This window comes from Bos taurus, chromosome 10, assembly GCF_002263795.3.
Source record: "Bos taurus isolate L1 Dominette 01449 registration number 42190680 breed Hereford chromosome 10, ARS-UCD2.0, whole genome shotgun sequence".
NCBI classification, from domain to species: domain Eukaryota; kingdom Metazoa; phylum Chordata; class Mammalia; order Artiodactyla; family Bovidae; genus Bos; species Bos taurus.
The window spans coordinates 48,477,210-48,500,200 of record NC_037337.1 but is presented as its reverse complement, the minus strand read 5'-3'; the positions used below and the strand labels follow the sequence as shown (position 1 = coordinate 48,500,200).

The 22,991-nt window shown below is 39.4% G+C and overlaps 1 long non-coding RNA gene across 7 annotated transcripts in view; it reads right to left on the bottom strand.

Moving 5' to 3' along the window:
- LOC132346370 (uncharacterized) overlaps window positions 1-22,991 on the bottom strand; it is a 284,917-nt gene that overhangs the window by 89,247 nt on the left and 172,679 nt on the right. For all 7 annotated transcript variants that reach the window (XR_009496198.1, XR_009496196.1, XR_009496195.1 and 4 more), the window contains one exon: window positions 9,453-9,542. This is a non-coding gene — a long non-coding RNA (uncharacterized lncRNA). The remainder of the gene's footprint in view (window positions 1-9,452; window positions 9,543-22,991) is intronic.

The following is a 22,991-nucleotide window of genomic DNA, read 5'->3' as shown; positions in this document are numbered from 1 at the left end:
GTTTTGGGCAGGAGACCCCACTTTTTAGCCTCACACACAGACCCCTTAGTGTAGCCACCCCTTCAGACCCCATGAGACAGACTTCCACAATGTCTATGAGGATATGGCAGGGCAAAAAAGTGGAAAACCTCGTGTTTTCTTTTATAAAAGAGCTCATTGGTTAAGTGATTACAGTTTCTATATACATTTACAAACACTGTATCACTTTGTCAAATGATCAGGAAACCAGGCTTTTGGTCACTCAGGTCCCTGAGTTTTGAAACTCAGTTTCCTTCTCTATAAAATAAGACAAAGGTTCAATTTATCTCAAATTTCATTTTTAAATAAGCCTTTTATTTTAACTTTAGATACGGAAAAGCTGCAAAGATAGCACAGAGTTTTGTTTCCTCAATTTTCCCCATGTCAACATACTATGTCACCATGATTCATTTGTCAAAACCAAAAAATAAACATTGGGAAAGCACTATTTACCAAAAAACAGACTTTATTCATACTCTACCACATTTCATTTTGATTCCAAAATGTTACTTTTTGCAAATATGAAGGCATCTGATTTATAATTTTTAATATAATTTTTCAAGGCCTATCTTGAGGTGGATGAGGTATCAGTTCAGTTCAGTTCAGCCGCTTAGTCGTGTCCGACTCTTTGCAACCCCATGAATCACAGCACGCCAGGCCTCTCTGTCCATCACCAACTCTCGGAGTTCACTCAGACTCACGTCCATCAAGCCGGTGATGCCATCCAGCCAGCTCATCCTCTGTCGTCCCCTTCTCCTCCTGCCCCCAATCCCTGTAGTGGACATAATATTCCTACTTTGGGAACATGCTCAGGAAAAAGTTCTGAAATGGGAAACATATACATCAGAGCTTCTGTGTTGGCAAACCAGGGGAAAAAAGCCTGGCTGGTAGGGACTGGGGCCAGTTATAAGGGGTAAGAAATTAGCATGTGGCAGAAAACTAACTGGTAGTTGCCTGATGGAAGGGAGGTGGGGGTTGGGCAAAATAGGTGAAGGGAATTAAGAGGTACAAACTTCCGGTTATAAAATAAACAAGTCACAGGACTTTGTATGGTCATGGATGGTTTTCTTGACTTATAGTGATAATTTCATAATGTATATAAATGTTGATATAATTGCACTCTTTCACATGCTAGTAAGTTTGTGCTCAAAATACTTTATGCTAGGCTTCAACAGTATATGAACCAAGAACTTCTAGATGTATAAGCTGGGTTTTAAAAAGGCAGGGGAACCAGAGATCAAATTGCCAAGATTTGTTGGGTCACAGAGAAAGCAAGGGAATTCCAGAAAAACATCTATTTCTGCTTCATTGACTATGTTAAAGACTTTGTTGTTCATAAAACACTGTGGAAAATTCTTAGAGATGGGAATACCAGACCACCTTACCTATCTCCTAAGAAACCTCTATGCAGGAAAAGAAGAAATAGCTAGAACTGGACATGGAACAACAGACCGGTTGTATGGAAAGGAGTACTTCAAGGCTGTATATTGTCACCCTGATTATTTAACTTCTATGCAGAGTATATCATGCGAAATGCCAGGTTGGATGAATCACAAGCTGAAATCAAGATTGTTGGGAGGAGAAAAGTCAACGACCTCAGATATGCAGATGACACCACTCCAATGGCAGAAAGTGAAGACGAACTAAATAGCCTCTTGATGAAGGTGAAAGTGGAGAGTGAAAAATCTGGCTTAAAACTCAACATTCAAAAAACCAAGATCATGGCATATGGTCCTATCACTTCATGGCAAATAGAAGGGGAAAACGTGGAAGCATTTTATCTTCTTGGCTCCAAAATCACTTCGGACAGTGACTGCAGCCATGAAATTAAAAGACACTTATTCCTTAGAAGGAAAGCTATGACAAACCTAGATATCATATTAAAAAGCGAAGACATCACTTTGCTGACAGTTAAAGCTGTGGTTTTTCCCATAGTCATGTATGGATGTGAGAGCTGGACCATAAAGAAGGCTTAGTGCTGAAAAATTGATGCTTTCAAATTTCAGGGCTGGAGAAGACTCTTGAGAGTCCCTTGGACAGCAAGGAGATCAAACCAGTCAAGCCTAAAGGAAATCAACCCTGAATATTCATTGGAAGGACTACTGCTGAAGTTGAAACTTCAATACTTTGGCTACCTATGCAGAGTCAACTCATTGAAAAAGATACTGATGCTGGGAAAGATTGAGGACAGGAGGAGAACTGGGCAAAAGAGGATGAGATGGTTGGATGGCATCACTGACTCAGTGGACAAGGATTTGAGCAAACTCCCAGAGATGGTGAAGGACAGGGAAGCCTAGTGTGCTGCAGTCCATGGAGCTGCAAGAGTTGGACCTGACTTAGCGACTGAATAACAAAGACAATAAACATTGAAGCACTGTATTATATATATGAAACTAATATTATATGTTAACTATGCTTCAGGAAAAAACTAACAGGCAAAAAAAAGAAATCAGTATGTGGGATGGTTTTATACTTTACTCAAATTATTCCAATCTTCTAGTCCCACCCACTGAAATCTCAGTCCAAAAATATAGCTGGAAACCCTTGTTCCCAACAGAGCAGAACTCATTACACATACACTTGGCAATTCATTCTCTTCCATTTATTTGTAGTTACTTTTGCTTTGTTTGTGTTTTCATCCTTAACCAGGATCTAGTCTGGATTAAGATAGTAAAATACACACAAAAAGCCTCTAATTTAAACATGCTCACTGGAGCATCATGATAATCACCATGAGATAATCGACCATAAGTTTTTAATCAACTTTGTATTTTCCTCCTTTCTAATTTTCCCATTCATCTCATTTCCTGAGAAATGAAGCACTGACAATTCTGAAAGGGATTCTCTCCAACTGATGCACTTTTAGAGAAAATTAACTAACATATAAAGATTAGCATAATAATTTATTGAAAACTTAGGAAAACCTTTTATAACCAGGCAGGTTAGAAAAATGTGAGGTGCTGCATTGACAAATTTATAAATATTAGTCCTTTTATTCCTTCCAGAATCTATTATTCCCATTCTATAGATGAGAATTGCGAAGGCAATTTGCCCAATCTGCATAGTCATGGCAAACAGTGGAATCCAGAGCCCACCTTTTCTAAAATCTCTATTATACAGGCCTCATTTGTTACAAAGGTTAAACACTAGCCACAGAGCCACAATTAACACACATGAGACAAATACAGTGACATTTAATGGTATTGTCATCCAAAGGAAATATGCATAATAGAGCTCTGTGAACCATACACAACTACCTAGCATTAATGTTTGTTTAATTGTTCTTTGGAGACACCATAGACAGGAACTATCAATTTCTACACACCAGTTTTAAATGGGCACACAGTTCCTCTAGTTAATTAGTGGCTCCATCTCTTCTAAGTCCTTTCGGGAGAATACCAATTCCATGCACCAAATGCAATAAACATAGATGAAGGGTATGCAGGCAATAGAGAAGGGAAACAGACATTTTACACTTTTCAGAATCTGAAATAACAACATGTCAGGTTTTAGGACTGGCTCAAAAGACAGAATGCTTCTGCAAACAAAATCAAAACACCCTTTCAAAAGTTTCCTTTTCAAAGAGATTATAATTTCTAGAGACAAATCCCGTTCTCCCTTTCCCAATCCATTCTTTTTTTCCTTGAGAAAATATTAAAAAAAAAATAAATACATCTGGACAGTTTACAAAGTCCTCAGAGGCTGAAAAACTAGCTATAACGAGGACTGCACTTGACACATTTTTCTTCAGGCTAAGTTACTTCATTCAAGGTTTTAATGTTTAAATAAACTGCTGCCCAAATCAATAATCTACAAAATCATTCATTCGGGGAGAGGTCTTCAATCCTTCTACCCTGTTTAAGGCTGATTTGTATGGTGAATGAGTGCATTTTATTATATTTCACACAGTCTGCTCCCATAAATCCTGAAAGAATAGTGAGTATATTTTCAGTGAACAAAGTCATACAAAGCTCCTAATATGGTGCCACAAATACATAGCACAGCTAAGATTGAATCTGGTCTGGGAATGTGATGGAACAGAGATCAGAGAAACATCCTTCGTTTCTTGTCCCTCCCAGGCATAGCAGGGAACCGGTCAAGCAGGCAGACCATGGAGACAGCTGGACTCAGTTAAATCCCAGCTTTGCTAATGGCTCAAAGTGAGACTTCAGGCAAGTTGCCTATCCTCCCTTTAGTCCATTTCTTTATCTGTAAAATGGAGATGATAGAACATTTACTTCATAGGTTACACTGTTGACATACAATTGTTAGCCATTATTATTTATCATAGGAAAAGAAAAACTTATATTGATTGCCTCCCTAAAAATTGCAGTTTCTGAGGTTCAAATAGCCTTTGCCTACTTTCCCTGAGGAAGAACTGCATGGTCCCCTCCTGAAACAGCTCTGCAGATTACTTCCTTATTGTTTCCACACAGAGCAGAGAGTAGTAGCTCCCATTGGAGATCCTAGCCATTCCCAAATTCAAAGTTTCACTCTAAAAAAATCAGATTTTCTATTTTTCTGGTTAAGAATCATTATTAGGAAACAAACAGTGATCCCATGAAACTTTTAGTGAGAAATAGAAGTTCATGAAAAAAAAAAAAAGTGAACAGAAGAACAGATAACATCTCTGGAGAAGACAGGACTGCTACTTTACACTATCCCACATGGGGGTCAGGGATGGCTTCTTGGACAGAGTGGCATTAGACCTGAGAAGTGATGGAGGTTCAGACAGAGGCACAAACAGCTTCAAAAGCCTTATGGAGGGGCTGTACTGAGTTTGAGGTAGGGCAAAAAGACTAGAAGCCTACAATAGCTAGAGTCCAGTGAGCAAGGGGAGAGTGGTGGATGATGGGGTCAGAGAGAAGTGGGCTGAGGATATTTCACGGGAATCCACTGGAGGCTTCTAAGCTATAATGATGATCTGACTTATGATTTAGAAGGCTGGTCTGGCTCCTGGTGCAGTAAAGACCATTAGCGCTCATTAACAGCAAGAAGCAGGGGGACCAGCAAGGAGGTGACTATGAGTGAATGTTCTCTATGATGATGCTGGCTTGGGCTGTGATGGAGGTAGAGAAAAGTGCTAGATTCAGATTCTGTTTTCAAGACAGAGGCAAAGGATTTGGTGATGGACTGGACATGTATGTGTATGGGAAAAGGCTGTGAGAGAAAAAGAAGAGACAAGTTACTCAAAACTTCTTGAATATTTAATGATATAGAGATGACTATATGAGGAGTCTCTTTAGCCATCTTTACTTCCATCACCAACATTAACAGTATGCTACCTTTCCAGGACCATCTTATTTCCTCAACAAAAGAATAGTGTTTTCAAATCATTATTTTCACAGGAGGTTCTAGGCCAAAAACAAAATATTGTAACTACACCCCCACCTAAGAGCTTGGTTGTATTCATTCAATAACTAAAGGATCACTGTTTCAACAAACATCCCCATCTAGTATTGCTAGGCACTGTCCTAGGTGCTGAAGACACAGGGATTAAATAAGATTCTCTCTACAGATAATTCAAAACTGTATATTAGCAAGTTTCCACGGTACTCCATACCATAGCCCTTGGTGTTGGCTGAGAGTAGTTAAATATAACCATTAAGTGTGGAAATTATGAGGTTCTACCTACATAGAGTTCCCTGGGCTAACCCTGTGATTTCACTGCTCCATGACTGTGCATATTCTGCTAACTCCTCCCCACTGGGTGGAAAAGCCTGGTCATTTAACTCAATCAACTCAAATTCATTGACTCCTGAAAAGCCTGCTCTGAATTCTTCCTGCTCCTAGCAGGGTTCGGTTCACTTATCATATTCTGTGATCTTCTCCATTATAGCCCTCATCTCTCTGTTCCAGTTACTGGTTTGCATATCTATCTTCTTTGACAGACTATAAACATCTTCATAGGGACCATGTCTTAATTTTTGCATTTGGGGAGCCTAGAACATAACCTTACATGTAATAAGCACTCAGTCAATGTGTGTTGAAAAAAAGAATGAACCTATCGATTTCATGATTCATTCCTAGAAGACAGGTACTAGGATTTATACCTTTGAAACATTCATGGTGTCTAGAACAGAGAAGCTATTCTATATTTACTGCTTGAATTTCCACCCAGGGAGCATCTCTTATCTTCATCTGTTCAGATTTTATTGAAAATATGAGAAGGAGATTTTTGAGTCTTCACTATGCCTTGAGTGAGACACAAGTACTGGTATTTTCTAAGTTACAGAAACTGGAAGGAAAATTGTTTTTCTTTAGCCACAGAAATCCTTTTGCAATAGTAATACATGGAGTCAGCCAAGAAATTCAAGCTTCATGAAAAGCTTATTGTCCCTAGAAAAGAGTTGTTTGTTTTGGTTTTGGTTTGGTTTGGTTTTGCTATTAAAGAAGTATAGAAGAGAATTCTTAAACAAAATTAAAAACTGGACTTCAGGGCTTCCCTGGTGGCTCAGTGGTAAAGAATCCACCTGCCAATGCAGGAGACACATGTTCAATCCCTGATCCGGGAAGATCCCACATGCCGTGTGGCAACTAAGCCCATGCGTCACAACTATCCAGCCTGTGCTCTGCAACAAGAGAAGACACAGCTATGAGAAGACCTTGCACTGCAACTAGAATGTAGTCCTCGCTCTCCAAAACTCGAGAAAAAGCCCACATAACAGCGAAGACACACTGCAGCAAAAATACAAATAAATAACTAGGCTTCGGGTATCAACATTCATTTCCCGAGACTAAATATCAATGTGGAGTTAAAGAACATTAAAGGTCTTTATCGTGGAATGTGATATGGAACATAAAAAAAAAAAATCAGGCATTAGAGATTCCTGGAAAGATGGCAAACTGATGACATGTGTGACTCACTTCCATTGTCATTTTTGAAATAACAACAACAACAAAAAAAACATAAAATGAAAAAAAAAATCCTGTATCAAATTATAAATTGGGGCAAGAGGACATTGGAAACCAGACGTGTTGACTGATAAGAGTTTAGGTGGGCAGTTTGGAAAACAGACCAACTATCTAAGGGGTCACCTAAGGGGATGACCTAAGGGGATATCTAAGGGGGGCTGTTTTTCAGGTAAATTTCACTGAAAATATAACCCATGTCCATTTGTTTATATATTGCTTATGGCTGCTTTCTCAAAACAGTAGACATGAATAATTTTGACAGAGACTGTAAATATTTTAGCCTTTGCAGGAGATACTCTCTGACCCTTTTCATAACAGGGTTGGAAAACTTTTACCTAATCTTATACCTCCCCACCTGTGAAGGAAGAACTGACCTAGAGAAAAAGATGAAGACACCCACTAACTGGAAGGGATGAGGACTGGAGATTAGGGTAGGCGGAGGGACAGTCAGCAGGCTGTGACTCCCACAATTGCCTCTGCAAGTATAAAAACATCAATGGCCATTCCAATGATGTCTGCAATAGCTCTATGACCCCCGACTTGCCTTGGGTACTGTGGGCCTCACTAGGCCAAAAGGTGCAGTGATACCCAAATAATTCTTGCCTGTAATAGATAATCATTAATTTTCAGCTGAGTGGTATAGCCTCCCAACATATAGCCTTGGGATTCGGCATCTGTCCTATACCCATAGGCTGCTACCAGTACACATCGGCAAAGGAAAAAGACAGGAAAAATAAACTTTTCCCTTTGGCTAGGAGATTTGAAGTAGAATACACACACACACACAGAATCTGACAAGACCCACCTCACCCCTCCCAGTACCAGAAAAGCAAAAAACCCTTTTGGAAAGGACAAGCACAAGGAGAAAAAACAATTACCAGAAACACAAACTTTCTGCGGTTCACACAATGAGGAACCACACTGAGAAATCAGAGCTCATCCCTTCCTATGAAAATTACTGCAAGAAAAAACAATTTAGAAATTTCCTAACTACATTCTGAACATATTTCAAGAGGCTGTTGCATTTATAAAACTAGAACAGGTAGTCACAAATAGGAAAGGAAAAACTGCATGGAAGTGAAAAATGCCATTGCTAAGTTAAAATGCAATACAGTCGGTAAACGGTGTTGGCATGCCAAGGCAACCCCGACCTTCTAAAAGACCAAGACCCTTCTGGATTGCAGAGGGTTTAAGATGCTGTCAACCTTAAGATATACAGAGGCATCAAGGGAGCAGAAAAGGCATTTCAGCTCCAAGGACTAAATATGCACAAATACATGTTATAGTTTATACTTTTACCCACATAGTAATATCTTTCCCAATTTCCAACCAATTTAGCTCCATCTTTTTCCACATCCACAGCGATTGGAAATATCGGCAAGTAAAGTGGAGGGAGGAGGTGAAGGGAAGGTACCTGTGAGTTTACCTGAGTAAGCATATTTCATTTCATCCTTTTTACCCTTTTTCCATCTTAGCATACATACTGTTTGCCAAGTAGCACTTCAAAAGATGGGTCTCAGTGATTGTAGTGTCTTAGAATCAAGACTCTAGTTACATACATGCATATAAAATATACACATCAGATTTCAAAAGTGCCCCTGTTAGAGAAATCCAATATTATAGGTGGAAGAGGAAGGTGCCCAATGAACTCAGCCTAATCTGGTGAGTTCTTAAAGTGGTGTCAAAAGACAGTATCTGTATCACCCGGAAATCTATTAGATATGTAAATTATTGAGCCTTACATCAGATTCACTACATGGGAAACTCTAGAGGGTGGTGCCCAGATTTTGTTTTAAGAAGCCCTCTACTGATGTTTAGAACAGTCTTACGGACTCTATGGGAGAGGGAGAGGGTGGGAAGATTTGGGAGAATGGCATTGAAACATGTAAAATATCATGTATGAAACGAGATGCCAGTCCAGGTGTGATGCACGATACTGGATGCTTGGGGCTGGTGCACTGGGACGACCCAGAGGGATGGTATGGGGAGGGAAAAGGGAGGAGGGTTCAGGATGGGGAACACATGTATACCTGTGGCGGATTCATTTTGATATTTGGCAAAACTAATACAATTATGTAAAGTTTAAAAATAAAATAAAATTAAAAAAAAAAAAAGAAGAAGCCCTCTAAGTGATTCTGATACACACTAAAGCTTGAGAACTACTATCATTATCAGACACACACAAATAGGCTAGTAAAAGTCCTTAGAGCAGCACTTCTCAGTACTGGTTGTACATTAGCATGATCTGGGGAGCATTACACATTTCTGATGCCCTCTGCTTACCAAAATGATTAAATCTGAATCTCTGGACATGAATTCATATGATTCCAATGTGCAACCAAGTTTAAGAACTAAGGTTTTTTAAGCAAAATGAAATCCCAAATGTGAGCAGCCATGGAAAGAACTGGAAAGACGCACTATTGATGAAGGGATTAATAGAAACAAGAAACAAAACTCAGCAAAAAGATAGGTTAGGATATGAACTGTGCTAAACAAATACAGGATAGCCATCAACTTACCCAACCTGGGGAATAACTAGAGAGAAATTCAGACTGACCCAGGTCTTTGAGTGTCTCTGAATCTTGTCTTGGGTGCAGAGGAGAACAGACCTGAAAACAAAATAAAAACAGAGGTGTGGAAAACAAATCCGGGAAACCTAACATATCTATAGTTCCTAAAGTTGTCTGCACACAGTTTGAATACTCCTGGTGGTTGTATTCCACCCATAGAGAATTCAATTTAATTCAACTGAGTGTGACCTGAGTACTGGGCTATTTAAAAGATCCCTCAGTGAATTTAATATGTAAATAAGTTTTGGAATCACTACAATATATGTGGAATAAATATTTTAGAAGAATATGACCAAGCACACAGGAGAGGAGCAAAAAATAGAAGAAAGTGTAGAAAAAAATGATCCTAAGATGAAGAAAACCTTGTGCCTCATCACCAAAGGGCCTTACTGATAGATAGGATAAGTAAAAGAAACCAACTCAGATATATAGCTTTATAAATTGTTGAATTTCAAGGACAAATATCATGAAGAACCCAGGCAAGGGAAAAAAATCATATAAATATACAAACTCAAAAAGAAAAGGGGCAATGCTACACACTTCTAACCATAAATAGAAATATATATATGTATATATATATGTATAGTAACCTGAACACAATAACCAGCCAAATTCTCATCTGTGTGAAAGGCAACCAATGATATTATCTCTGTGCACAGAAACAAAGGAAAATTACTAAGAGAAATAAGAAAAAAATTGAGAAGTCAAATATGAGGGATCTTTGGTTCAAAGGAATTGGTGATGACTGATGTAACCACTAAACCAATGGGTCTTAAACGTGGCTGCACATTGGAATCTCTGGGAAGCTTGTAAGAGTACCACTGTTTTGTTGCTAAGCCAGATATACTGATTTAATTGGTCCAGAGTGGGCCCCTCAAAAGTATTTTTAAGTAGTCTCCTAGGTGATTCTAATGTGTAACTATGTGGTTGAGAATTACTGTGCTAAAACAGTTAATTAAATAATTATCATTAATAACAATTATTGAAAGAAGATATATAATGAAAATAATAATTTAATAACAATCTGGCTCTAAACTTCCATATTATATTTATTTCTTCCTTGGGGAAAATAAATTAAGTTGGTACATTATTATACAGTCTGAATGCACTGCCTGAGGGAGGTTTTTAGCTCCCCTAAGCATCTATGCTGGCTATAGGCATACACACAACCCTCAGATGTTAGGGAGTACCTGCTCCCTGCCCCCAGGTGAGGCTTGGAGTCCAACTAGGATGAGGACTGGAGAAGAAGGAAAGTGCAGGAGCTCAGGAGAGAGGCCAGGAATATCCTGATGCTATCTGTGCTTTCACTTGAGTTACGCTTGATCTGTGAAGGGAATGGTGTCCTTATAGGTGGCACCCTAAGTAATGCCTGAACTCCATTGTAGTACGCCTGAAAAGGATGGGGGCAAAAGTATATAAATGATCGAAAAGAGATGTTTCATCAAAGGGTTGTATTGATTTATAGACAGAACAAATTAAGAAACTAATAATGAGAGGACATAGACATGTAATTCCTTTTCTTTTTGTTTTCAAGTCTGAAATCAGAAAAAATATATATATAATTATGGTGGTAAAAATTCAGTGAGCGAGTGCAAACAAACCAAAGAGTAGATCAGGGTTTTTCAACTTCAGCCCTATTAATTTTGGCCAGATAATTCTTTGTGGTGGGGGCTGTTGGGAGCATTGCAGGATGTTCGGCAGGATCTCTGTTCTTTCTGCATGGGATGCCAGAAGCACAACACTAGCTATGGCAACCAAACATGTCTCCAGATGTGGCTGGATATCCTCAAGGGGGCAAACTCACCTCGGGTGAACACCACTGGTTTAAACTAATTTTCAAAATTCTTTAAGAAAAACTAGGCATTCATTTTCATCCTGCAAGTTTATAGACTATGATCCTGTATTTTTTATATTTTATTCTTGACATTGTTAATTACAGATAAAATATTGGTTCAAATATATTCTGAAGTAACCACTTATAGAAAGAAAATGGACTTTATATAATCTAAATCACTTAAAATACATGAAAAAAAAAGACAAAGTCTGTTCATCAAGTGACATAAATTATTAAAAGCAGGATGATAGAAGACCAAGCATAACTACTGAAAATAAATGCAAATGGAATAAACTTCCCCATTAGAAGAGGAAGAACTACAAATTAGGCTCAAAAATCACAAATTCAACTGTACAGGGGAAAAAAGAGTTGAAATTAAAGGGCTACGCAAAATACACTTGGCAAAACAAACCAAAAGGAAGCAGGAATAGTGATATTATTGTCAAATCTGAAGTTAAAGCTTAAAGCTTTATGGACCCAAAAGATTTATTCACAATTAACAGCATTAAGATAGTCTTGAACTCGGAAGACAGTAGAATAATGAGCTGTATGTAGTTCTTCTTCCTGTTGCTGCTGCTGCTAAGTCGCTTCAGTCGTGTCTGACTCTATGAGACCCCATAAGACGGCAGCCCACCAGGCTCCGCCGTCCCTGGGATTCTCCAGGCAAGAACACTGGAGTGGGTTGCCATTTCCTTCTCCAATGCATGAAAGTGAAAAGTGAAAGTGAAGTTGCTCAGTCATGTCCGACTCTCAGCGACCCCATGGACTGCAGCCCTCCAGGCTCCTCCGCCCATGGGATTTTCCAGGCAAGAGTACTGGAGTGGGGTGCCATTGCCTTCTCCTACATTGCTGCAATTTCTAACTTAAGCTCCTTGAAGGCAGCAGCTGTATTTTATTTATTGTGTATTCACAGTACCACTGTGTTTGCCAAGGAAATCACCCTCATTTATAAATGTTTGTTGGCTAAGTAGATGTGTTTACATGATCCATGGACCCTGATGGAGTTCAATGATTCATTGCATGGGCCTCTATTTCCTCTCTATAAAATGAGAAGTCTCAGCTCTCCCACTTCTATACTGCGATATTTTTATCTCTCCCAACCCATCCCTTTTTTAATGCCAGTTGCCTAAATTATACCTCAAAATTAGTGTTAAGCTTATGGGACATGCAGACATTAAGGATCTCCCATATTAAGCAGTTTATATTGAGAAAGTGGTTATTAATCTGAAATGCTATAAGACCCATATTCAGCCAAACTATAAGGTGGTGTTGCTATGAGAACAGTCATGTCAGATGGGATTACATTTTGACAGCTCTTTCCAGCCCCATATCTTTCAGAGAAAGCGTTGCCTTGAAATGGTAGGCGAGGCTACAAGCTCTGTGAGATTAGCTGCACTTTTTCCCATTTTGCTAAGCCCATTCCTGGCTCATAGTAGGTGCCCAGAAAATGAGTATTGATTGTGAATTAAATGAAATCTTTGTGTTTTTATTTACTAGATGGAGCCCTCAAACTGCCATTCTTTTCCTCTAAATTTCTCAAAAGCTTTGAAGAGGGTCTTTTAAAAATAGAACCTATATTTGGACAAGAGGCCATATGGAACAGGCACAACGATGCCACTCAATTTGTCATCACTCAGCGAGGACCACTGTGCAGAGGAAGCCATGGGAAGGAAAATCAAGACACTCGCTCCCAGCAACGGACTGAAGTGTGCATCCGCCTCTCATCCAGCCTTCCTGCTCCCTGCCCCTCCAAATTAAATAACACAGAAGAAAAAATATCAGTCTAACAAGGTCTTATTTAATGTTCCAGGCTGCCTCAAATCCATATTGATCAAGTTTCAACGTGAAGCTGGAGCCTGCAGCAATAAGTGAGATCAATATGAGGCCTTCATTCAAATCTCATCTGTAAAAAAAACAAAAACAGATTCTAATACTGCACAAAAACACTAGATTGATGAGAAAGCCATTTAAAAAAAAGCTGTTTTAAAAAGACATAAACAAGTATTTATGCTTATGATAGACTCAAATATTTTTTGAAAAGAGAAGATATTTTTAGACAAGCTAAAAGAAGGAAATCACTAAGACTTGCCTAAAGCCCTTACTGATTTAGTTGCAAGGTTTAACTTCTGTGTTTCTAATATTTTTTTTCTTAATGTAGCTCTAAAAATACCTTTTGCAGCAGCTGAGTGTTGCTTTTTGTATGTACTCAATTGACGAGTGCCCCACATATTGTGCCTAGCATTGTGCAGCATACTAAAAAGGATGGCTAAGAAGTGTGAGCCCTATTGTCAAAGAGTGCACAATTCTCTGCAGAAAATAGGAATGTTGTTATTTAGCTACTGACTCGTGTCTGACTCTTTTGTGACCCCATGGACTATAGCCCACCAGGCTCCTCTGTCCAAGGGATCTCCCAGGCAAGAATACTGGAGAGGATTTTCACTTCCTTCTTCAAGGGATCTTTCTGACCCAGGGATCAAACCTGCGTTTCCTGCATTGGCAGACAGGTTCTTTACTATTGAGCTGCTAGGGAAGGCCGCAGAAAATGGGAATGCATATACAAAAATGATTAAGATCTAAAACAAGGCAATATTGCCTTAAAAATCAAAATAAGTGATCAAAATAAAGACCTCAGAAAAGCAATTTGGGAATAGATAAAAGAATAATTATTTGGAGAAGACATGCCTCTGGCACTATTTCCTTAAGCAAATGTCCAACCTCTTTGTATACATGTTTCCTCAACCATTAAACAAGGAAAGTGACACGTCTACATCATGAGGCTGTTGTAGGCAACAGATGTGAAGAACACAGTTAGAATTAAAAACAAAAATAAACAAATGGGACCTAATCAAACTTATAAGGTTTTGCACAGGAAAGGAAATCAAAAACAAAATGAAAAGACTGGGAGAAAATATTTGCAAATGATGTGACTGATAAGGGTTTAATTTCCAAAATATACAAATAGCTCATACAACTCAGTAACAACAACAACAACAAACCCAAACAACCCAATAAAAAAACAGATAGAAGATCTAAACAGACATTTTTCCAAAGACATACAATGGCCAACATGCATACACAAAGATGTTAAACATAGCTAATTATTAGAGAAATGGAAATCAAAACTACAATGAGCTACCTACCACCTCACACCATTCAGAATGATTATCATTAAAAAGTCTATAAATAAATTCTGTAGAGAGTGTGGAGAAAAGGGAACGCTCCTACATTGCTGGTGTAAATGTAAATTGGTGCACCCACTATGGAAAAAAGTATGCAGGCTCCTCAAAAAACTAAATCTAGAGTTTTCACATGATTTAGCAATCTCACTCCGGGGCATATATCCAGACAAAACTATAATTCCAAAAGATACATGTACTGGTATGTGCATAACAGCACTATTTACAATAAACAAGACATGGAAACAACCTAAATGACCGTTGACAGATGAACTGACAAAGATCTATATACATACATATAATGGAATAGTATTCACCCACAAAAAGAATGAAATAATGCCACAAAGGTGGACCTAGAGGTTATAATACTAAGTGAAATAATTCAGAAAGAGAAGGATAAATTCCACATGATATCACTTACATGTAGAATCTAAAATATGACACAAATGAACATATCTACAACACAGAATCTGACTCATAGACACAAGGAACAGACTTGTGGTTGCTGGGGACGGGAGGGAGGGAAAACAGGGAACAGACTTGTGGTTGCTGGGGACGGGAGGGAGGGAGGGATAGGCTTGGAGTTTGGGATTAGCAGATGCAACTATTTTTTTTAAGTTATTACTTTATTTTTTGGGGCCATGCAGGATCTTAGTTCCCTGACCAGGGATCAAACTCACATCCCCTACAATGAAAGCACGGAGTTTTAACCACTAGACCACCAGGGAAGTCCCTAAACCATTATATATAGAGAGGGGATAAACAGCAAGGTTTTTATTGTATAGCACAGGGAATTATATTCAATATTGTGTAATAACCTATAATGGATTTTTTTATATTATATGTATGTGTATATGACAAATGAAATTAAACAATATGTTTTTAAAAAGAGAGACAGAGAACAGTTGGCTGTTGGAGTTAAAAGAAGGGAGAATCTGTATGTATCTACACATGCCAAAAACCCTAGTAGAGGAGATATGGCCTGTGAAATGGCAGAATTAGCTAGGTGGAGAAAGGGTGAGCTTGGGCAAGTCATTTACCTTTTCCGGTTCCTGCTTTTTCAGCAAGGTGATGCATGTAATGGTTTCAACATACCATCTGATTATCTAGTGTTGAGAAACAAATGACCCCAGAACTTGGTGGTTTCAAACATTCATTTTTTCTCACTGGTAGCAATCTGGGCAGCACTTGGAGGAAACAGATGTTTTTTCCTCACTCTGCATCAGTGGGGGCAGCTTGAAGCCTGGGAGCTGGAATCATCTGAAGGTTGTTGATCCTGGCTGGGGTCTTAGCTGGAGCTATTGGCTGAAACACCTACAAGCTGCCTCTCCATGTGGCTCAGGCTTCCTCACAGCTGGTGGCTGGGTTCCAGAGGTAAATATTCAAAAGGTAAGAAAATGTACCCTTTTCCATGATCTAGCCTCAGAAGTCACATGGCATCACTTCCCCCATATTGTCTGTAGCCCTTGCAGGTTCACAAGGAGGGGAAATTGACATCACTTCTAGATTGGGAGTGACAAGGATCCAAAACAACATGTGATACCAGAAATATTACTGCAGCTATTTGGGGGGAAATACAGTCTGCCACACCTACTGTGCTTTCTAAAATGTTTGCAATCATTAGCTGTAGGAACAGTAGTATTTTGGAAGAGGAAACTCAGTACAGGTATCAAGAATTTGCAAGACATTTGGCAAATAGGCATTTATTATGGACATAACTATAAATAAGACAGTCCCTGACTTCAAGGAACTATGATTACAAGAACAATTACAACTCAATATGTTAAATTCCCTGGAGGAGGAAATGGCACCCCACTCTAGTGTTCTTGCCTAGAAAAAGTCCCATGGACAAGGAAGAATGGCAGGCTACACTCCCATAGAGTCACAAAGAGTCAGACATGACCGAGCACGCATGCACATTATATTACTTAGGACTGAGAGCACAAAAAGCATTGGAGCTAAGAAAAGAAAGTTTCTTGGAGATGTGGGAAGTTTCAGTGACAACCATAGGGTTCACAGGCTGATCCAGGTTCTGTAGGGATTAAAGCTTATATGATTTGAGATCCCTCTTTAAGAAAAAGAATACAAAACTACAAATGCAAAATTAGGTATAGCACCTTTGAAAAGGCCTGTGAAAGCAAGGAGCCCTGGCACTTCAGCTTAAGTATAAAGTAAAATCTGTTAAGATGAGATCTAAAACTGAGAAGAAAGGAAGTGAGGCCAAGAGGGAACTGAGGAGTCGGATAAAAGGGAGGGGTCAAGGGACAAAGGATCTTACTAAGGTTGAAGAGCCCAAAATAGGAAATAAGACAGTGAAAGGACAGGGGCCATCTTTGGAGGGGAGGCAAGCAGGAAATAAGAATTTATTTACACGTGGATCTGGTTTGGAGAGTCCAGAACGGCAGAAAACAAACTTGGGATATAAAATTGTGAGCAGCTAAAACTTCACTGAAAGATTCTGAAAATAAGAGTTAAATGATTTATGAAGTTTAGTGAGTAGAAAGATTGAAGTGGAGAAAATGCTTGTCACAGACAATCTTTTGATACCTACAAGCTATTTGTCAATGCCCCAGACCAGATACCTGGCAGTTAGCTTTATTGCTTCTGCTAAACACATCACTGGATCATTTATAAGAGCTAAAAATAGTAAATCACACTATTTTAAAACATGGAGATTGTTAAATATATGTTTTGGCATACTTGTTCTTTGAGACATTATTATTCAGTTATTAAAATCGTATTTATGAGAAGTCTTCCCAAAGTGAGAAAATACTTAAAATTTCAAGTGGAAAAAAAAGCAAGATGCAAAACTATGTAACTATATATACATATTGCATACATACATATGTACTTTTAAGTTAAAGGTACTTATATATTGAATACTTACATATTTGAGTATAAAACTAGAATAGGAAAATACCTCAAATATGACAATGATGTCCTTAATTGGTTGCCAATTGGTGGTATATTTCTTTTACTCTTTTGTTTTTATGTATTTCTCATAATGTACATGTTGGCAATGATTTGGTACAAAAAATCAATTTAAAACATCCTACTCGTTTTTCAAGATCTATCCCCAAATCCCACCTCCTCAGGAAAACTTCTCTGATGGTTGACTCTTCTTCTCCCTCCCCCAGGCCTCAGACCGCAGCATGTACTTTCTTCTTTAAATACATCAGAACTGCTTGTGTCTCTATTGCTACATAATCATATCGGCATTCTGTACCAGCCCCTACAGTAGTCCCCACAAGAACATGAACCCCATGAAAAGTGACCGAGGCTGCAGTCCCGTCTCAGTGCCTTGAATAGAGTTGGTATTAAACATTGAATCGGGTTCAGGGTACATCGGAAACTGTGTAGAACAGAGTGCAAATTATTCAAGCCATAAGGCATGAGTTTATGGTTCCATAAAGGGAAAGTGCACACAGACCCTTTTCCAGTGGCCAGTGACCACCCACTTCAAATGATGACAATAATACTAAAAGCTTTGGCATCTGCCATCTCTTTTGACCCTTACAAGAGTTCTGTGAGAGGCAGATATTCTTATTCATAAAATTAAACGATGTGTGCATGTGCATGTGCCTAGCACTGAATAGGTGAATAAATGGTAATTGTTTTATTTTCTGTGATTTGCTCAGAGTCACAGAACTCAACAGTCAGAATGCAAGGGCTAGAAAGCTTTAGTCCTGTTTCCCACTTTTCCTCTCTGCCATAGTCATAGACCTGGCAAGCAACTATCTTTCCTCTCTCCAAGGATTCCTGGGGTGGATCTGCCCTGGCAGCTAACAAGGGTGAACACCCTCTTGATATCCTGTGCTTTTTAATCAAATGATTCAGTCACTTCTCTAGTGACCCTGATCACCATTATGGTTCTAGAAAAGACATTAGACACTGAAAACTAAGGAACAGTATTATATATGTGGTATCATCTGCCCACAAACTTTTCAGGAACAAAATGCAGTTCCTCCTAAGATGAATGCATCTTTCATGGCCGTTATCCAAATAAGAATAGCATTCATTTACTGAATGCTGACTCTCTGTTCTACCAGGTAAGCTGCATGGGTTCACTCCATTTTATTACTAGAGAAACTGTATGAGGTATGCATTAGCATCTTCATTTTTCATGTGTTCACTGAGGCTCAGGGAGGTCAACTAAATTTTCCAAAGTTTCCAAGCTAGTGAATGACACAGCTAGGTCTGGCTGACTGCAAAAACCATGATTTTTTCATTTTGCCATACAGGAGGTAATCAAGAAATGCACTATAGTAATCATGGAAAAAGCAAGAGAGTTCCAGAAAAACATCTATTTCTGCTTTATTGACTATGCCAAAGCCTTTGACTGTGTGGATCACAATAAACTGTGGAAAATCCTGAAAGAGATGGGAATACCAGACCACCTGGTCTGCCTCTTGAGAAATCTGTATGCAGGTCAGGAAGCAACAGTTAGAACCGGACATGGAACAATAGTCTGGTTCCAAATAGGAAAAGGAGTACATCAAGGCTGTATATTGTCACCCTGCTTATTTCACTTATATGCAGAGTACATCATGAGAAACGCTGGACTGGAAGAAACACAAGCTGGAATCAAGATTGCCGGGAGAAATATCAATAACCTCAGATATGCAGATGACACCACCCTTATGGCAGAAAGTGAAGAGGAACTAAAAAGCCTCTTGAAAGTGAAGGTGGAGAGTGAAAAAGTTGGCTTAAAGCTCAACATTCAGAAAACTAAGATCATGGCATCTGGTTCCATCACTTCATGGGAAATAGATGGGGAAACAGTGGAAACAGTGTCAGACTTTATTTTGGGGGGCTCTAAAGTCACTGCAGATGGTGACTGCAGCCATGAAATTAAAAGATGCTTAGTCCTTGGAAGGAAAGTTATGACCAACCTAGATAGCATATTCAAAAGCAGAGACATTACTTTGCCAACAAAGGTTCGTCTAGTCAAGGCTATGGTTTTTTCTGTGGTCGTGTATGGATGTGAGAGTTGGACTGTGAAGAAGGCTGAGCACCGAAGAATTGATGCTTTTGAACTGTGGTGTTGGAGAAGACTCTTGAGAGTCCCTTGGACTGCAAGGAGATCCAACCAGTCCATTCTGAAGGAGATCAGCCCTGGGGTTTCTTTGGAAGGAATGATGCTAAAGCTGAAACTCCAGTATTTTGGCCACCTCATGTGAAGAGTTGATTCATTGGAAAAGACTCTGATGCTGGGAGGGATTGGGGGCAGGAGGAGAAGGGGATGATAGAGGATGAGATGGCTGGATGGCATCACTGACTTGATGGACGTGAGTCTCAGTGAACTCCGGGAGTTGGTGATGGACAGGGAGGCCTGGAGTGCTGCGATTCATGGGGTCTCGGAGAGTTGGACATGACTGAGCGACTGAACTGAACTGAACTCAACGACCATAGAGTAGGGTATCAATAAAAAATCATATACTAATAACAATACAGTAGGTGCTTGAAGAATATAGGTTGAGGTGAAATACCTGTGACTTTTGTGTCTTCACTTGTTTTGCCATCTTAAGTTAAGGTGGATGACAGAAGAGGAGAGAAAGATGAAAGACATTCTTGTCCCATAAACCGTTATTTACCATCTACCAGAGTCAAAATAAGCATCAAGATCCAGAAACTCCATAGTCAATCCAAGTCTAGTTGAACCTTAATTCCTCCCTAGGCCCTTCAAATGGAGAATGCACATCGCCAGTCCTTCCTTTTGCAGAACTTGACCTTCCATTCCTTCCCCCGCCCCCACCTTTCCAAGCCTTTCTGCTTGTGCCCTCCTGACACAGTGGCCACCACTGCAGGCAGATCAACTAAAGGTGAGTGAACACACTTGGAATGAACAAGGAGCCTAGGGGACAAGGTCAGGGGCTGTATATCTGTCAGCCTTGAGGCAACAGGAGCAAAGATGGGAATTGCAAAGGGGAGGAGAAGCCTGTGTTTTTGGGGAAATCAGCCTGGCTGGTTGATGTGGCAGTCCCTAGTCTTTGGGGAGGTAGTGAACAGAATAATCACGCTGCTCCCTAAAGCTGAAAGTTTGGGTTTTCTCCTTTTGTGCAGGCTACAGTGCTGTTTCTACCACCTGCCAAGGGCCAGCTGCCAGCTCCTTTGGGAAGCATTGTTTCATTTTAAAGCAGGGGTGGAGGGAAGATGGAGCGACTCTGGCTCTTTTCTTTCCGGAGAGCATTTTGTTCCTTCGGCTGTCAGGAAGCCTTTGTACAGACAGGTCTTTATTCCCAGAGCAGAAGAACTGGAGACAAGCATTAGACATTTGCCAATTCTTGATCACTTTCCTCACCCTTTATACTTTGTTCTCCTGAAATTTGTTTAGACCATGTCTTTTTCTTGAAAGGCTTTGAGACCTTTTACAAAATAAGGTTTATCTACAGTAAGGCTATAAAATAGGAGCAGAAAAGAGGAAACCCAGGTCAAGGTGAGAGGCAGTCGTACATATTTTAAATGTAAAAATAAGCAAAGATGCTGTGATTAAGCTTTAAAAATTAAGTTTTGTAATTAAACTAAAAATTAAGCTTTAAAAATTGTCTCTGAGATGCCTGCCCATTAGGATGAGAGAGGAAACACAGCATGTTACATAACGATCAGACTAGGATCAAAGAGGAATTTGATGTTCAGTTGTCGCTTTGGGCATCTGTTTATACCTGCCTTGCAACTGTCCAGGCCACAGTCATTATGGATGTTTTAGATGAAATATGACTCGGCAGCTCTGAAAAGCCATTCAGGCAGACATTAGGGAGAATAGATGCAAAATTATTTTCTATGTTGAATCTCAATCCAGCCAAAGAACCAATCTACTGTTTGAAGTCAAATGAAGTCAAGTGAAGTCGCTCAGTCATGTCCAACCCTTTGCGACCCCATGGACTGTAGCCCACCAGGCTCCTCCATCCATGGGATTCTCCAGGCAAGAATACTAGAGTGGGTTGCCATTTCCTTCTCCAGGGAATCTACTGTTTAGGATCCTCAATTCTCTAAAAATGGTGTTAACTTATCCTGTTCTTCAGTTAGCTGTTTCATCAAGTCTCAGGACACTTAACTGGCAACATATGAAAATTATACACTTGTGTCTGATGAGGATTATGACCTTGAGTGTTTTTCCCACCCTGTATCCATCAAGTGTATTAAGGTAAGTGATATTATGGAAGAGGCAGGGATAATTCAAAAGATTTCTCATCTAACCTTCTTCCAGATACACAATATCTACCATGGGATTAAGTCAGGTCAGTTGAGAAGTGAACGATTTTGATGGTACTATTTAATGGCCTCTCCCCATCACCCTCCCAGGACCTTCTCTAAACTCCTTAAATATTTTTACTCAGTTGCCCCCTGGTGTGATAGGGGTGATTTAAAAAAAATAGCCCCTTAAATATATTGCCCCCCACAACTGATATCCAGGCAGTCCTTGGCCCAAGAAGCCTTGAGGGGTATGAATCTCTTACACCAGAAATCGGTACCCTTCTGAGGAATAGGCCAGCTCTCATATTTTGGACACAGACTGGTCTGATTTTCCATTTAGAATCAGCTGATTTGAAGCTTATAGTTAAATCCAGTCACCAACTCAGAAAGTGTATAGGACTTCGTTACCTATGCCTGAATAAGCCTCAACGCCTGTGGACCAGGCTACTAGAGTTCTTATATTGCCTCACCGTTTCCTCAGTTCAGTTCAGTCGCTCAGTCGTGTCCGACTCTTTGCAAACCCCTGCAGCATGCCAGGCTTCCCTGTCCTTCACCAACTCCCGGAGCTTGCTTTTCTTTTTACCTTTTCTTACCTGTCTTTAATTTTGTGAGTTAATCTTTAAGTTTCTTTATTTCATTATGCTGCCATTAGTTCTTTCTGGAACAAAGTGGGATTGATAGGCACACCTCTTAGCATACTGCTTCCTCAAAGGAGACAGAGATTTTGCTGGCACTACACTTTGAAAGAAATATCCAGTGTGGGGGTATAACTCAGAGACTACTGAGAGATGGAATGGACAAGATCTTAAACAATAATTTTAATTTTAATGATTATTTTATAACGAGTATAGAAACATTCTTTTTTCACTTTAAAATAAATCTTTGACAAAAGTAAAAGGCCTCAGAAATTGCTCAGAGGCCATCAACAGCAAAACGGATACACTGTGATATATCCCACAAGGGAATACTATCAAACAATAAGAATGAATGACCTACAAATACATGCAACAATATAGAAAAATCTCACAGAGGTACTGTTGGACTAAAGAAGGCAGATACAAAAGAGCTATATGTGATCACTTGATACAAAGTTCAAGGTCAATTAAAGCATCTCTGGTGTTAAAGGTCAGTATACTTGCTTCCTCTGGTGGTAGTAGTTTCTGGAAGGGGGCGCAAAGGGGGCTCCTGAGATGTAACACTGGTTTTATCTTGACCTGGATACCTGTTGCTTAGGTAGGTTTACCTTGATAAAACTAACCAAATTGATGACTTATGATTTGAGTA